At 41.8% G+C, this 16,946-nt stretch overlaps 1 protein-coding gene across 2 annotated transcripts in view; it reads left to right on the top strand.

The window, feature by feature from the left end:
* MLIP (muscular LMNA interacting protein) overlaps positions 1-16,946 on the top strand; it is a 138,891-nt gene that overhangs the window by 23,881 nt on the left and 98,064 nt on the right. The gene's annotated exons all lie outside the window — the stretch shown is intronic.

Genomic DNA, 16,946 nt, shown 5'->3' with positions numbered 1-16,946 from the left:
TTTTTACTATTAACTTTAATGGGGCTCGATATTGGATTGAATAGTTGTGTATCCCGGTCTACTCAAATCGAATTTCGAGCTTTCAAATATTTTACTATTCGCTCATCACTAGTCAATACCTCTAAAGTTTTTACCATAACCAGCCTCCGGGATGCCACCACCTCTCTTTTTATAACTATGTTTTTATGTAACCAATAAAACCTTTTTTTTTTTTTGCTACATAAATTCACCATTTTATGTTTTGGGTATATTATCTGTGCTGTAGTTTGACAACAACTTCATGCGCACAAAGAGACACTGATTATTATATGTTTACCGATTTTATTTTATTTTTATAAAATTCAGGAGTATATATATATATTTATATATATATATATATATATATATATATATATATATATATAGACATATACATTAAAAATATACATATATTTATATATATGCTCAGCTCATGTGCTCAGTACTCACAGAAGAAGATCTAGAGAGAAGAAAGAATGTAAATGTAACCAGTATTTGATGTGAGTTCTTCCGACACAGTGCACACATATCTTCTGTCGGCTTGCTCTAATCTTTCTGTCTCTTGGTGTAATCCCAGGCTGGATGATGTTGAGATCAAGGCTTAGTGGGGTTCATATCATCACTTCCAGGACATCTTGTCCTTAAGAAAATTTTGTGATTGACACTGGCTCTACGTCTGGGTTTGTAGTCCTTTTGCAGAACAAGAATTGTAACCAAAGCAGCCCCCCCCCCCCCAAGGAGGCCTCGTATTATGCAGAGTTTTCTCCCACACCTGCGTAACCATATTATAAAATATATATATTAAAAAACAAAACAAAAAAAATTAAAAATATATATATATATATATATATATATATATATATTTTTTTTTTGTTTTGTTTTTGTTTTTGTTTTAATCATCTATATATTGCTACTGGGGCCCCAGATGCCACAAAGTCCAGTCAAAGTTTTTTCCCCATAAATTTGCTTAGCATGTATTTGTATAGGAAGGAGAATGTTTTAGTTGGGAGGGTTAACTAGGAAAACTCCTATAATTCACACTACAGGATTTTTCGGCTTTCATTGCAGATGGACTTCGAAAAGATGTCTGGTGTTTGTTGATGATCACAATGTTAGAAATGAATGAATGGTGTTACTGTTTCCTAAAAATAAGACAAGTGCTTTATATAATTTTTGCTCCTAAAGAGGCACTAAGGGGGAGATTTATGAAAGGGTGTAAAATTTAGACTGGTGCAAACTGCCCACAGCAACCAATCACAGCTCAGCTTCCAGCTCTGGTGACATGATAGAGGAGCTGTGATTAGTTGCTGGGCCCAGTCTAAATTTTACACCCTTTGATAAATCTCCCCCTATGTCTTATTTTTGGGGGATGTCTTATTTCTCTCCCCCAGATCGCCTCCCGCCCTCCCCCCAGCATCCGCCCGCTTCTTCCCCTGGCACACTCACCATAACTCTCAGTGTAGGAGTGAAGCAGGAGCGCAGTAGCAGTGGGACCAAAAGCCTGTGGCGGCCATCTAGTGAACTCCGGCTTTCTGCTCAGCTTCCCCCGGCTCTCCACTCTCCTCTCCCCCAGCTCTCCACTCTCCTCTCCCCCAGCTCTCCCTCAGCTCTCTCCCAGCTCTCCACTCTCCTCTCCCCCAGCTCTCCCTCAGCTCTCTCCCAGCTCTCCCTCAGCTCTCTCCCAGCTCTCCACTCTCCTCTCCCCCAGCTCTTCCTCAGCTCTCCCCCAGCTCTCCACTCTCCTCTCCCCCAGCTCTCCACTCTCCTCTCCCCCAGCTCTCCCTCAGCTCTCTCCCAGCTCTCCACTCTCCTCTCCCCCGGCTCTTCCTCAGCTTTCCACCCGGTTCTAGCCTCAGCTCTCCCCACAGCTTTCCACCCGGCCTCCCACCGGCTCTCCGCCTGGCCTCCCCCCTGGCTCTCTGCATGGCTCTCCCTCCTGGCATGCTCCCCAACAACCTCAGTGTAAAAGCTGCAGTGCTGAGCAGCCAGTGACATCCTGCGTGGGGGCCATGGACCAGTATGCAGCGTGGTCAGGTAATTTCCGGTGTCTTAGTTTAGGGTGGGGTTGCCTTATTTTCAAGGGCATGCCTTCCTTTAGGCTAGTTGGTAGGATTGTTAGGGTGTCTTATTTTAGGAGGATGCCTTATTTTTGGGGAAACACAGTAAAGCACAATAGATAACAGCTATTTTCACATGCAGTTGTCTAGCCCAGACTGGTCAGACTCCATCCTAATTGGAATTGGTGTATTCTTTTCTGTCTGACACAGTGCTCTCTGCTGCCACCTTTGTCCATGTCAGGAACTGTCCAGATCAGTAGCAAATCCCCATAAAAAAAACCTCTCTTACTCTCCAGACTGGAAAGAATACAACTTCCTGCAGCACATACAGCAGGTGATAAGTACTGGAAGGTTTGAGATTTTTTTAATAAAAGCAAATTACAAATCTTTTGGCACTTTCTGGCACCAGTTGATTTAAAAGAAAAAAAAAATAGCTGGAGTTGCCCTTTAAGGAACATGACAAAGGCTGTTGTCTTCGCTTCCAAATTCCTTCGGTTTTTAAACTAATTGAGAATATGTGAGCTAGAAAAAAAAGTCTCAAGCCTTCCCTTAATACCATCTGGAGGTCCCCTTTGGCAGTATGTGATGTGAATATAAATGTATCCAATCAAGCTAAATGAAAAATTACTGAGCATGACACAGCAAACTTATAAAAAGCTGAAAACTCAGCCGACAGAATAAACATCTGTAATCCCAAGTTCAGATGCAGTTTTATCAGTTTTCTGCATTCACAAAGCGCTGACTTTATACTTTTTTTAGGACTTCGATTTTTTTCATGTTCTTTCTAATCCTTAATGTGCTGAATGAAGTTACCAAATAACTCGGAATAGGAAAATCCATCTCTCTAGTATTTTAGCGCGTACACAATTATTTGGACACTTTCACTGTTTTTAATGGTTTGCAGCAAAAATTAGCAAGCGGTTTTCTTGCAAGGTAGATTAACAATTTAATTAAAATCTTGAAAAAAACACATGCAACATTTCTTAGAGGGAAAATCCAGTCTGTATGATTTTCTGATATTTTATAAATAAAACTATTAATCCAGAACTTTTCAGACTATAAGACCTGACTAGGGATGAGCGAAGCAGCCGGAAATTAATTTTGCGAGCATCGCAAATTTTGGCTCAAATTTGTTAATATTTGTGAATTGAATCTTAACGAATTTTCATAAAACAGCCAAGACTATAGTAGCTAAAGCACTGGGAGTATTACAGAAGGACGACTTTGTTAACGCATATTGTTGTAAAGTGCCAAAAATTGGAAAATCTCAATTAAAAAAATAAGTCAATCAGCCAGTCAATCGTCCAATCTAATAAAACCCAACTTGTATAACACAGTAGGAGTTGAGTGCGAGCGCTGATTATGTAAGGCACACGCTCCATCGGTAAATCGGTATAACTCAATAAGAGTGTACAGGGCCCAGTGAGTGAATAATATGGACTGTGTCTTCACTAATTCCAGTGACTTCCTATAGGCTCCCAGTTACTTGGTAAACTGGACACTTGGTTGGCAGCTACAACAAACAATCCCCCACAATCAGCTCTCCTATCCTATCCTATGCTCTCTTCACCTCTCTGTCCCTATATCGCTCTGTTAGGGCGTGTTCACACTGAGCAAATTCGACAGAATCCCGCCTGCCTCAATGTCAAACAGTGTCTCTATGGGAGGGCTCGCATACCTCCACTCTCCTTCGCTCTCTGCTCAAAGAATTGACATGACATTTTCTATACGAGTACGAGTATGAGTAAGAGTATCAGTATGAGTAACACTTCACTACTGAAGATATATCTACTAAAGGTTTTGCCAAAGTACATAGCTACACTGGGTTAGGGCTCCTCTGGCAAAATCTTCTCCTCTGCTTTACTCTTCAAGCACTGCTACAACTTCCTCTCTTGCTTCTCTCAAGCAGCACCTCCAAGCACTAAGGTCAAGCATTCCAGAGTGTGTAAAGATTTACTTTTTGAGAAACCGTGTACTGTTATACTGAAAAGCCCTACTGTAAAGCTGTGCTATTGTTACAATAAAGCGTAGGATTCTGTCATCTTCTGTCCGCACCTGAACATGTACACACACCACCGCTCACCTTTGGTTATATATCTCTACTTTTTGTGGGTGGCGATTTCAACAGTCCGGGAGGTCAGTTGTCACTCAGGACTTCCGTGAAAAGAGCCCAAGGGACCCACAACAACCAGGCAGGTTACCGAGCATTTGGGGAACACAGCCAGCCATGCTAAAGCAGGTATCAACATCACACCTGTGTGCTGGACTGGCACTGGCATCACGACACTAACATCATTGGCTGAGCTGACACAAACACCAGAACAACCCCCTCAGGAACGATTGATGAACTACCAATACGATTTTTTTGACATGTTGAAAGACAATGATTAACAACTTTCGTTCATCGTTTGATCATTGAGTGTTATTACACGAACAGAGAACCATCACTAGTCAAATAACGATTCTAACCTACTGATAGCTCCCAATTGCCCTTTGGGGGCCGAGGATGGTATTTCTCTTTCCTTTCTTCTCGGCACTGTTCCTGTGCTGTAAGCAGTGTACTATATAGCCGGGAGCACCGTTAGGAGCACTGCCCCGCCCCCATAGTGCCAATCCGTCCCACCGACTCCATTGATTATTATAAGAAGGAGCGAGCCAGCTCATGAACTGGGGACGGGCAGTGCTCCTAGCGGTGCTCCGGATTACACTGCTATCAGTACGGTAACAGTGCCAAGGAGGAAGGTAAGAGACATAGCTTCCTCCCCAGTGCCCCGTGCACACTAGGCACGTCAATAGATTCATCTAACCTGCTGATAGTTCTAACAAAACGGCGTAATCACTGAACTCAAGGAGAACAGTGAAAAAAACTCCAATGAAGTACTCAATCAAGAGTCTCCACTGATGCCCCCAAAAATTTAAATATGCAAAACAAGAGTCCGTGGAGTCTCGGTTTCGAGTCTCAAAACACGGGCTAGCCAGATATCTCTAGCCTGTTGCCACGGGGTGTCTCCATGATGGGGAGAGCACCACACCACCCTGATAAATAGCCCCTTAAGTCCCATACCCGAAACGGCTGTCTGTGGATGGAAGCCTGCCTTGGCAAGCCCTTGTCATGATCGCAATGCTCGTACCTTGAGTTAGACATTGACAAAAAGGGACCACCCTGGTATTTCCCTATTTATGTTCCAATACTGGCAACCGAGTGGGACTTAAGGGGCTATTTATCAGGGTGGTGTGGTGCTCTCCCCATCATGAAGGCCCCCCGTGGCAACAGGCTAGAGATATCTGGCTATCCCGTGTTTTGAGACCCCCAACCGAGGCTCCACGGACTCCTGTTTTGCATATTAAAATTTTTTGGGGCATCAGTGGAGACTCTTGATTGAGTACTTCATTGGAGTTTTTTTCACTGTTATCATTGAGTTCAGTGATTACTGTGTTTTGTTGGTTCATTTGTCATTGCCCCAGCTAGCCAGAATCCTACTCCACACTAACGAGGGGCAAATACCCCGAAACGGCTGTCTGTGGATGGAGGCCTGCCTTGGCAAGCCCTTGTCATGATCGCAATACTCGTACCTTGAGTTAGACATTGACAAAAAGGGGCCACCCTGGTATTTCCCTATTTATGTTCCAATACTCGCAACCGAGTGGGACTTAAGGGGCTATCTATCAGGGTGGTGTGGTGCTCTCCCCATCATGGAGGCCCCCCGTGGCAACAGGCTAGAGATATCTGGCTATCCCGTGTTTTGAGACTCGCAACCGAGACCCCACGGACTCTTGTTTTGCCTGCTGATAGTTCCCCTTTAAATTTCTTTGCTGGAACATTTTTTTAATAAAAAGATACTCTAAAGCTATATTGAAGCACTAGATTAACTGAATATAGGGATTTACAATGTATCTATCATCATAGTATTGCTGTAAGGGTCAAGAATTTTAAATTTAGATGGATTTGTTTTATATAGCCTCAGTGTCATGGTGCTAATCATATGCTTTTTATGTCATATGTATTATTCATACTGAATCAGACTTTTGATAAAATCGTTTTTATTTCTGAACAACTTATTACGGGTTATAATGTCTCTTAGAAATGGTAAGTGAAGCTGCATACAGTAGCTGAGCATTAGCAGCCTCCGCGTTCTTATCAATCTTAAAAGACAGAAGAATTGTAGCTGATGTGCAGCCTGAAGAACTGGACTAGAACTGAAACTATTCTGAAAAAAATCTATTTATCAAGCCTTGGGCAGTATTTCTAGGCTTCTGCCACCCACATACAGAAAACATATCAGGCCTAGCACTGTCTAATTATTATTATTATTATTATTATTATTATTAGTAGTAGTAGTAGTAGTAGTAGTAGTAGTAGTAGTAGTATTATTATTAATATTATTATTACTACTACTACTACTATTATTATTATTATTATTATTATTATTATCATCATTATAAAAAAGCCATATTTAGGCTATGCTCCCACACAGTATTTTTTCCTCAGTATTTTTCAACCAAAACCAGGAGTGGATTGAAAACACAGAAAGGCTATGTTCACACACAGTTGAAATTGAGTGGATGGCCGCCATTTAATGGCAAGTAATTGCTGTTATTTTAAAACAACGGCTGTTATATTGAAATAACGCTCGTTGTTTGCCATTAAATATCAGCTATTCATAAAATTTCAAGTACTACTTTAAATACTGTGTGGGAACATAGCCTTAGGCTATGTTAACACAGCGTAAAAGTACGGCCGTTGTTGCAAACGGCACTTATGGCCGTACTTTGAACGAATAGCTACGCTGCATGTTCTTCTATGGGATCCCGGCCGGAGCTTATATACATACAGTAGTATATGCTCCGGCCGGGATCCCAAGCGGCCCCGCAAAGAACTGACATGTCCAACCATGTCAGTGCACACTGCGGAGCGAGCGGCCGCTTGCTTCACAATGTGCTATGGGAAGTTTTGATGCGGGCGCACACCGATGCGCACATCAGAACTCTACAGCCATAGAGAATCTTTGCAGAGACCGGCCGTTCTGTGACCCGGCGGGGTCACGGAACAGCTGGTACAATACGCCATGTGAACATGGCCTTAGGGTGATATTGTCACCCCATTACTCTATGTGCTGTTCTCTGCTCCATCCTCGGCACATTTGATATATACCTGTATAACATTAGTCTGTGTCTTCTTTCTGCTCTAAAATTTCTTCATTTTCTCGGTGGACAGTGTCACCTAGGCGGAGCTTTATGACAGTTGGGCTCCATCTCCCAGGTGGCTGCCGTGCCTAGCTGCCGTAAAGCCCCGCCTAGGTGACACTGTCTACCGATAAAAAAAAAAGCAATTTTAGAGCAGAAAGGAGACACAGATAACTTTTTTTTTACAGATATATGTTGAATGTGCAGCATCTAAGCTCGTGGATGAAGCAGAAAGCCGCACATAGAGTAAGGGGGATGACAATGTCACTTTAAGGGGATGTCTCATTGGAATAACTGTCCATAAATAGTTGAAGTACTAGGCTATGTTCTCACATCGTAATAAGAATAAGATGGCACCTCGTCATAATCATTACTAGCAGCTGTATATGTTCCAAGATGGCCGCCTTCCCTGATATTTTCCCGACATGGGAACATACGGTTACATACCCCCTAACTACAGCAAGACTCATTCAGCAATTCACAAATTTAAGCAAAGCCCACCTTTGTGTGTTACCGCAATGATGTTCGGACATTTGTATTTTTATGTTTTTAAGTAATAAAGCTTTAGATTGTTTGGTGTTTATTGAGCGGTTTGGTGCCTTATTATTGGTGGTCTAGTTTATAGCTAGAACCCTTTCTCTTTGCCTTTGATATAGATGCCTCTCTATATGGTATATTAATATAAGCTGCTCTTAGAGGACCTCTCATTACTATAATTTTGCTATCTATTGTGTCTTATTTAGACTAGAAATCCTAAAAACTTGCTAGAACTATAGTAACAGATATTGAATCGGTAGAGGGATTTTATATCGAAATGAAAACAGGTCATTTTTCATTAAAGCGGTACTTTAGCGAAAATCTTTTTCTTTCAAATCAACTTGTTTCAGAAAGTTATATAGATTTGTAATTTACTTCTATTTAAAAATCTGTTCTCCTATACCTATCAGCTACTGTATGTCCTGCAGGAAGTGGTGTATCCTTTTCAGTGTCGCTCTCTGCTGCCACCTCTGTCCGATACAGAAACTGTCCAGAGCAGGAGAGGTTTACTATGGGGATTTGCTGCTGCTCTGGACAGAGGTGGCAGCAGAGAGCACTGTGTCAGACTGGATAGAAAACACCACTTCCTGCAGGACATACAGCAGCTGATAAGTACTTGAAGACTGGAGATTTTTTAAATAGAAGTAAACTACAAATCTGTATAACTTTGTAAAACAAAAAAAAAATGTTAATCTGAAAGAAAAAGATTTTTGCAAGAGTACCCCTTTAACCATAAATATTTGTAAAGCTACAGTGTACCAATGACACCTTATTATATTCTGTTCAATATTATATATGGTGTTGATTATGAAACTAGGTAGCCAAGAACAAGAAAAGAAAAAAAAAAGTAAGAAGAGAGTAGAGATAGGGGGTTCTGGAAAATAAAGAATGAAGCAATAGCCTTAACTTAGGGCTGTAATGGGAAGACTGCGACACCAGGACGGACGTTTTATATGTGCACAGTAACAAGAATTTCTGGCAGTAATTTCTTCTTATCTGTCCCATGGGAAATATATATCGCCTACAATTTAGCATAGACAAGAAAAATTTGAGCAAATCAATAAATAAGTATCCTTGTATAACCTCTAAGTGCTTATTAGTAATCTTATGGTGTAGCTATGGCTGTGAATGCCGTCCTAAACCAGACTCCGGAAGGGTATTGTCACATGACAGATTTTTCTGCCTGAAAAGTCCATTGCGGATTTTAAAGACATAGGCCATGTTCACACAACGTAAAAAAAAAAAAGGCGGGCATTTTTTTCTATTTATAAAGACGTCTGTTATTTAATTGACCTCAATGTAATAGGATGACGGACATCCAATGCACACAGGGAGGAGATTTATCAAACATGGTGTAAAGTAAAACTGGCTCAGTCGCCCCTAGCAACCAATCAGATTCCACCTTTCATTTTCTAAAGAGTCTGTGAGGAATGAAAGGTGGAATCTGATTGGTTGCTAGGGGCAACTGAGCCAGTTTCACTTTACACCATGTTATATAAATCTCCCACACAGTGTATAAAATAACAGACATTGTCTGCGTGGACGTCAAAATATTGATCAGGACAATTATTTTCGGACGTCTTTTGCAAACAGGGGACTTTTTTTTTCTAGTTGGTCTCACACATTTCTTCTTTTTTCACCGTCCTTTCACTGTTTTTACTATTTAATTCAATGGACTTTTCAGATAAAGACTAATCCAAAGGCCAATCAGTCCACCTGAGCTAGAATAATGGACCAACAGCCGTCATTGTACTGAGGGGCGACCAAACAGCGAAATGACGGACATATTTACTTTTCAAAAAGGGAGAGTAAAAAATGTTGTGGTAACATAGCCGATCTGAGTCAGAGATCTTGGATTTCCGCTGTGGATTCGCAGTTTGATATGCAGCAGATTGGAACGCCATTTCATTGGGATTAATATGGATTCTGGGCCTTCAATTAACACCTTTCTCTTCAGAACAGAGATTTCATATCTGGAGTGAAAAGATTCGGTGTTATATAAACTACAGTAAATTTCAGCCCAGAATAGGAATCCAAATCGGCCCGGAGAAACCTTTATGTGAAGACTTCATTATAGAAGAAGAAGAAGCAGCATAAAATAGAATAAATGATCAGCTGGAGCAGGGCCAGCGTCAGCATAGGGCTTACCAGGGCAAGTGCCGGGGCCCACAGCGCCTCTAGGGGCCCAGGGCTCTGATGTTCAGCCCTCTCACTAGTGCAGATGAGCGCTGAACATCAAAAGACACAGGAGAAAGGAGCAGGACCTGCAGAGAGAAAGAGAGAAAAAGGTGAAGGACCTGATCACATGACCTGCAGGTCCTCAACCTCACAGTGTGGAGATCAGACAGAGAGGAGGGGCCCGTTGAGGTTCTGTTGCCCAAGGGCCCGCAAAAACCTGGAGCCAGCCCTGAGCTGGAGCAGCACTACTTTTCAAATTCAAAATACATTACCTGCTTTAGTTACTATTATTCTTCCTCCTACTACTTTATACCAACCAAGTATTAATACTTTATATAAAAAAAACTAATGGGATTAGTATTTTATAATATTTTCAACCAAAAAGGTTTAGTCACCATTTTGCCACTCAAAACAAGTTATGAAACTTGAAATTCATGGCAACATGAAGGGGTTAATACATTAGACTGGACACCATTGCAGCCACTCAATGGTTGAGTAAGACTACTGCTACAAGATCTTATTCTCTCGTACTTGGTGTATGATATGTCCCCCTTATTCCTGGTGCTCAGCATGGCCTTCCTCTCATTCCTGGTGCTCAGCATGCCCTCCCTCTCATTTCCAGCCCTTACCAAGGCTTCCAATCTCAGGCCGTGTTCTCAGACCATGTTGAATTTCATGGTCACAGAACGGCCGGTGTTACTGAAGATTATCCGGGCTGGTACTGCAGTGCCAGCCAGATGATCTTAATTACTGGTGAATTGGGATGCGGGCGTACATGGGCATCTGAATTCACCGCTGCACACAATGGAGCGTGTGGCCGGAGCCGCACGCTCCATTGTGTGAACTGACATGTCTCTGTGACCGCTATTAAATGAATAGCCAGTGACTTTTTTCATGCGGCCGGATGGATTCCATTCATTGAAATGCAACATATGTTTTGTATAAATCACGGCCATTAATGCAAATTGCGTGATTTATGCAAAACATACGTTGTGTGAACATAGCCTCATTGCTTATTCCCTTCATGATATAATTTACATCTTTTGCACAAGTGCAACATATCCAATTTGTTTCGTGATTATTTGATGTTAGAGATAAGCAAATCACTTGAAAATTTGTTTCGCGAATCGCTGGTTGAGATGCTGATGGAGATTGTGGGCACCACAGCAGTGCTAGCGGAAGCCGTTGGTTACTTTCATTACCATGCTGTTGGATCCTGTGGACAATGGCCGCCACTCCATCATCTTTAAATGTTACTTTTCTTTCTTCAATATATGGTCTAACCAGTGGTTTGCCCAACTCTAAAAAAATTCTTCTTTTATATTGTTTATTTTTGTTCCAATTTGGGTCAATTTCACGCCATAACCCTAATGGATTGTATACAAGAATGTTCCAAAAAACAACCATTGGCCACCTATTAGTTTTGCGTTTACAGGTGTAAGGGCCTATGAGTTGATCTAGGGTATCAACTGCTACTTTTGTGGCATTTTAATGTAGAATCATGTCCGGCCTTCTGTCTTCTCGATTACTGGTTGCACTCATCAGAATGACCTGTTTGTGTTTTTTTGGAATGAAAGAAACTACTGTTGTATCTTCAGTAAAATAAAAAATAGAACTATAAACTTCTCTCTTACTGAGGATACCTTGCGGCAGTTCTGGCTTGTGTTTTCTAATAGTACCCAGCATAGTCATTTCTCTTTTCAGCAACATCTGCCCCTGTTGGTGTGATGTAAAAAAAATTACATCCTTTGAGGACAAGAAAAATAAGAAAATCTTTTCATTTACAATGTGGAATGTTGACAACTGAATTGAACTATTGCTATCTGAACAGCAGAGTAAATAGGATACAGCAAAAAAAACACTTTTGCATATAACTATAGTGGAAGCGAAAAGTGGAGCAAAAAGTAAATGAAAACAAACAAACAAAAAAAACCCCTACCCATAATAAAACCTCTCAAATGAGGAAAAGTCAATTAACCACAAGTTTCGGAGGGAATACTTTTAAAAAATATCAAATTTCAAATTTGGTCTTTTTTGCCTGAACAGAGCATTAGGGTTACAATAATGCTGCACTTATTTTTGGGTTGGATGAATGTCATTTAGAGATGAGCGAACCTGGAGCATGCTGGAGTCCATCCGAACCCGAACTTTCGGCATTTGATTAGCGGTGGCTGCTAAACTTGGATAAAGCCCTAAGGCTATGTGGAAATCATGGATATAGTCATTGGCTGTATCCAGGTTTTCCAGACAACCTTAGAGCTTTATCCAACTTCAGCAGCCCCCGTTAATCAAATGCCGAACGTTCGGGTTTGGATGGACTCGAACTGGAATCCGGTTCGCTCATCTCTAATGTAATTTAATGAGAGTCTTACTCTCTGCATTTTCTCTGCGAACACCAACTCTCCCCCCCATCATTCTCTGCAAGTTATTATTTTTCAAACATTGAATCTTAACATTTTTCCTATTTACTATGAAATAGATATAGCAGTGTTATTTTGGTATGTCAAAGCAATATGTGTGGGGCATAACAGTATACATGTAGTGTTAAATTCTATTGGGAGACAGTTACTTAAAGTACCCCCAATCTGCCCTCCCCCCAAACCACTGGTACCTTCGGATAGCTGCTTTTAATCCAAGATCTGTCCTGGGGTCCTTTCGGCAGGTGATGCAGTTATTGTCCTAAAAAAAACTTCTGTGCCCTAGGCCGGCACCGCCTCTTTGTCGCTCCTCCCCACCCTCTTTATCATTAGGAACGCCCCTGGATAAGATTTCTCCTAATCATTGCTTGTCTGAACACTGCACATGTGGTGGATCATTAAGGCCCATGTGCAGTGTTTAGACAAGTGATGAATAGGGGAAATCCTGCCCAGGGGTATTCCTAATGATGAGTAGGGTGGGGAGGAGGGGCGGAGAGGCGGTGCAAGCCTAGGGCATAGACACTCTAGGCCACGCCTATTTTACACAGGGCTGCAAGTTTAAAAGTTGTTTTTAGGACAATAACTGCATCACCTGCCAAACGGACCCCAGGACAGATCTTGTATTAAAAGCAGCTATCTGACGTTACAAATGGTTTTGGGGGCAGATTGTGGATACTGAGTCACTGAGTCTCAAGGCAGCTCAGCCATTCAGCGATCAAAACGTCCCGCCTCGGCCGCTGAAGAGCTGAGCTGCCTTAAGACGTCACATCTCAAGCCGCAGATCAGACCAGGAAGCGGCAGACGGACGGAAAAACAGGGCGGCGCAATCCGGAACCTGCCACTAGAAACAGGGAGGTAAGCGACCGGCGGCCTCTATTTCCGCCCCTTCCCCGGCCATACCCTAAAAATAACCCCAGCCCGGAGTACCCCTTTAAGTTTTAGGTTTGCACTTGTAGCGGAGAAGAAATGACACTTAGGGGGACATTTATTAAGTCCGGCGTTTTTTACGCCGGACTTAAAAATGCCCCCGCAGCTCAGGTGCTACGGAGATTTATGTAGAGGCGGACTGCCTCTACACAAATCCCGTGCGCGCCGGTGCGCACCGCCGAAAACCTACGCCAGCTGAGGACTGGAGTAGGTTTTCGGCGTATATTTGGGCGGAACGGATGGTAAATCGCGCGGACTCTGAGTCCGCGCCCTCCGTTCCGCCCACTACACGCCCCCTTTCCGCCCCCCTGGCGTACTCGGCGGAAAGTGCCGATTTGCGAATATTTTATTCGCAGATCAGCCATTTGCGTATAAAAAATACGCAAATCGGCATTTTCCGCCGAAAATCATCCGTTCGCAGGATGATACATGTGGCCCAGAATGTTTTCCCTATGACATATGCCTATAATGACTGTTGTAGACACAGTACAAATAATGGCAAGCGTACTTCTCAGATAACCAGTTTACACTGTGTGTGAGTCCTGGGCCGCCATGAACGTAGGAGTAAGTGAGTCACCAATATTCAGTGGATATGAGTAATTAGAGTAAGTAGTAATTACGGTTGTATGTTAACAATAAAAACACAGGTATAATTAAATTATTATAGTCATTATCTAGAGAGTGCTGTATTGTGAGCAGTAATAACCTTCCCAGGGTCTTTTTTCCTGTACAAGGTACCTGCAATGACTAATGGTGTAGATGGTTATGTTGACAGTATTTATTGTAGACTTCAGTGATATTCTTAGTTCTTTCATTCTGACTACAGAACCTTTTATTGCATACACCATCTATCAGAAGGAGCTCGGGGACAGTAGGATATCTTCCAGGTGCACAAATCTCATTCACTTCAAACTTTGTTTGTCATCAGGGTGAGTGTAAATGAAATGAGTAACCAGCTCTCCATCTGATAATGAATGTGTATTTAAAGGGGAACGCCAGGTAGAGGTTAAAAAAAAGTTTGAAAACTACCAAGAATCCATTTGTTAAGGTTTTTTTTGTTCTGTATTGTGTTTCTGTACTTCCTGGTTGAGCAGTTCCCAGAATGCAGTACTGGTTCCAGCATGCAATGCTTTCCCTCAGCTGTTCATCACAGTCCACAGTCCTTGCAGCAGCTGTTTCTGGCCGGTCAGAGATGGTGAATCACTCAGGGGATTTGGGGATCCAGCCACGCCTCCTGTGACATCACGCCCTGCGCCCTGTCTGTATCATCAGCCTGTGCTCAGCAAACACACACAATGTGAGACAGATGGAATCTTTGTCTCCTAAGGTGGGAGAGCAGAGGGAGCAGGAGACAATGTGAATTGGCACAGAGGCCATTTTTCTTCACTTCCTGGATTTCTATCAGCTAACAGTGTGACAGAACTGTACAGATATGGTAATACATTATATAGACACATCCATATAACTTTTAATGTACTTTTAATAGAATTTTTTTTTCCTTATGTGGAGTTCCCCTTTAGGTCTGTGAACCTTGAAATATTTTATACCATTATATTAATGGGGTTATACCCCTAAGAGCTAAAAAATACCTAGCTGCTCTTACTCACCAAGTCTAGCTGCTGCCATTCCTGAGTTACAAGTTGTTTTTTTTTTAAACGATCTATATCCAAGATGGCGCCGGCCAGAAAACTACATTTCCCATCATGCATCTCCCTGATTGGCCTGTTTGTGTACTCGCCTCCTTAGCTTTTTTCCTGCCCACTGCTGTCATTACTATTACACAGTAAACACAGGACTGTTTTTTTCACTGAGTTTGCATCACATCCCCCCAATATGTATTCCATACTAGCTGGTGATATAGCAGAGCTGACGTGCGCATGGTGTACCTATGTGCTGAAAAATGGGCATCTATTTACTGTGTAGTGTAGGTTTAGTTCCATTCTAGTTCCATCCAGACTGTAACAACATCCATATCACTTTCAATATACAAAGCTGAGACACGAAGACAGGTACATATGCCTGCATTCACTGACAGCAAGCAGAGATAGAACTATAACTTTTTATATGACAGAGTCCTAGGCTCAGGGACACATGTAGGTCTATGGAAGCAGCACTTTTACATTCACAGTGCAGATGATGACTCCTGGGGGTCAGGTTACCAAGTCAATAGACCACTAACCCTGCCCCCATGTCCTGTGTCTACAAAAGGAGGGCGGAAGAGGGAGCAACATGTTGTCAGAGAGGACACAGAGAAGATGATTTTAGATGTCCAGAGCGGGTAAATGTAAGAAAAAAACAGAGAAAGGGTGCAAGATAGGTTATACATGTGTCTTCGATGTAGGGATATATTGGAAAGGGGGATTGTTAAGAATATTGCTTTTGTTACCCAGGTAACCCCTTTAACTACTTTGTTTGCTAGTGTGTTACCTTTTACATTCATTATACTGTGGGAATTCAATTCCACATTTGATTGCCCCAACTTTAGAGGCAGACAATCCATATTGTATCATGTTTAGGCTATGTTGACACAACATCATTGTTTAATAACGACGGCCATAAATAACGATCATGAAGATTATTGACCACCATGATTGTAAAATAATGGTTGTTATTTTAAAAACAACGGCTGTTTTGTAGAAAAAGACTTACACTATAAGGCTATGTTCACACAACGTTTTTTTTTTATTTATACGGCCGTTGTTGCAATTTACAACAACGGCCATATAAATACAAAAAAATACGTTGGTTGGGTGTCTGTGGGACCCCGGATGGAGCGTATACACATAGTATACCCTTTGGCTGGGACCCCTAGCCCCTTGCTTCATAGTGTGCTATGGGGAGTTCTGATGCAGGCGCGCGCTGATGCGTCAGGAAAGATCATCCGACCGGTACTGCAGTACCGGCCGTTCCATGACCCGGACGGGTCAGGGAACGGCCGTTCTCTTATGTCATGTGAACATAGCCTAATAATCTAATTAAGTTTTATTGTATAATTGTAAATTAAAATCTCATTAATTCATTAATTCTACATTTGCCTCTTTTCTATTTTCATTTGCTGTAGCCTGCAAACCACTATTATCTATCTATCTATCTATCTATCACCTATCTATCTATCTATCTATCTATCTATCTATCTCCTATCTATCTATCTATCTATCTATCTATCTATTTATCTATCTCCTATCTATCTCCTATCTATCTATCTCCTATCTATCTATCTATCTATCTATCTATCTATCTATCTATCTATCTCCTATCTATCTCCTATCTATCTATCTATCTATCTATCTATCTATCTATCTATCTTTCTTTCTTTCTTTCTTTCTTTCTTTCTTTCTTAAAAAGCAATGCCCTTATATTTTAAGGCTATGTTCACACAATGTATTTTTTATGACAACAATGGCTGCTGTTTTCAATTAAAACAACGACTGTTCTTGTCATAGAAAGATGTGTTGCATTAAAGTCAAAGGAGATACAATGTTGCAGATAAAGCCAGTCAGGGACTTGTTTACATCAGCTGTCTCAGAAGGAAGGGGGGAGGAGGGGGAGACAGAGGGAAAAGCGCACACACAGATTTTTGTGTTCTCAGCAGATAGCAGCAACTCAGAACTGGGGGAAGGAGACTGAA

This window comes from Dendropsophus ebraccatus, chromosome 6 (genome assembly GCF_027789765.1).
Source record: "Dendropsophus ebraccatus isolate aDenEbr1 chromosome 6, aDenEbr1.pat, whole genome shotgun sequence".
In the NCBI taxonomy this organism is placed as follows: domain Eukaryota; kingdom Metazoa; phylum Chordata; class Amphibia; order Anura; family Hylidae; genus Dendropsophus; species Dendropsophus ebraccatus.
This window is presented reverse-complemented; position numbering and strand designations above follow the sequence as displayed.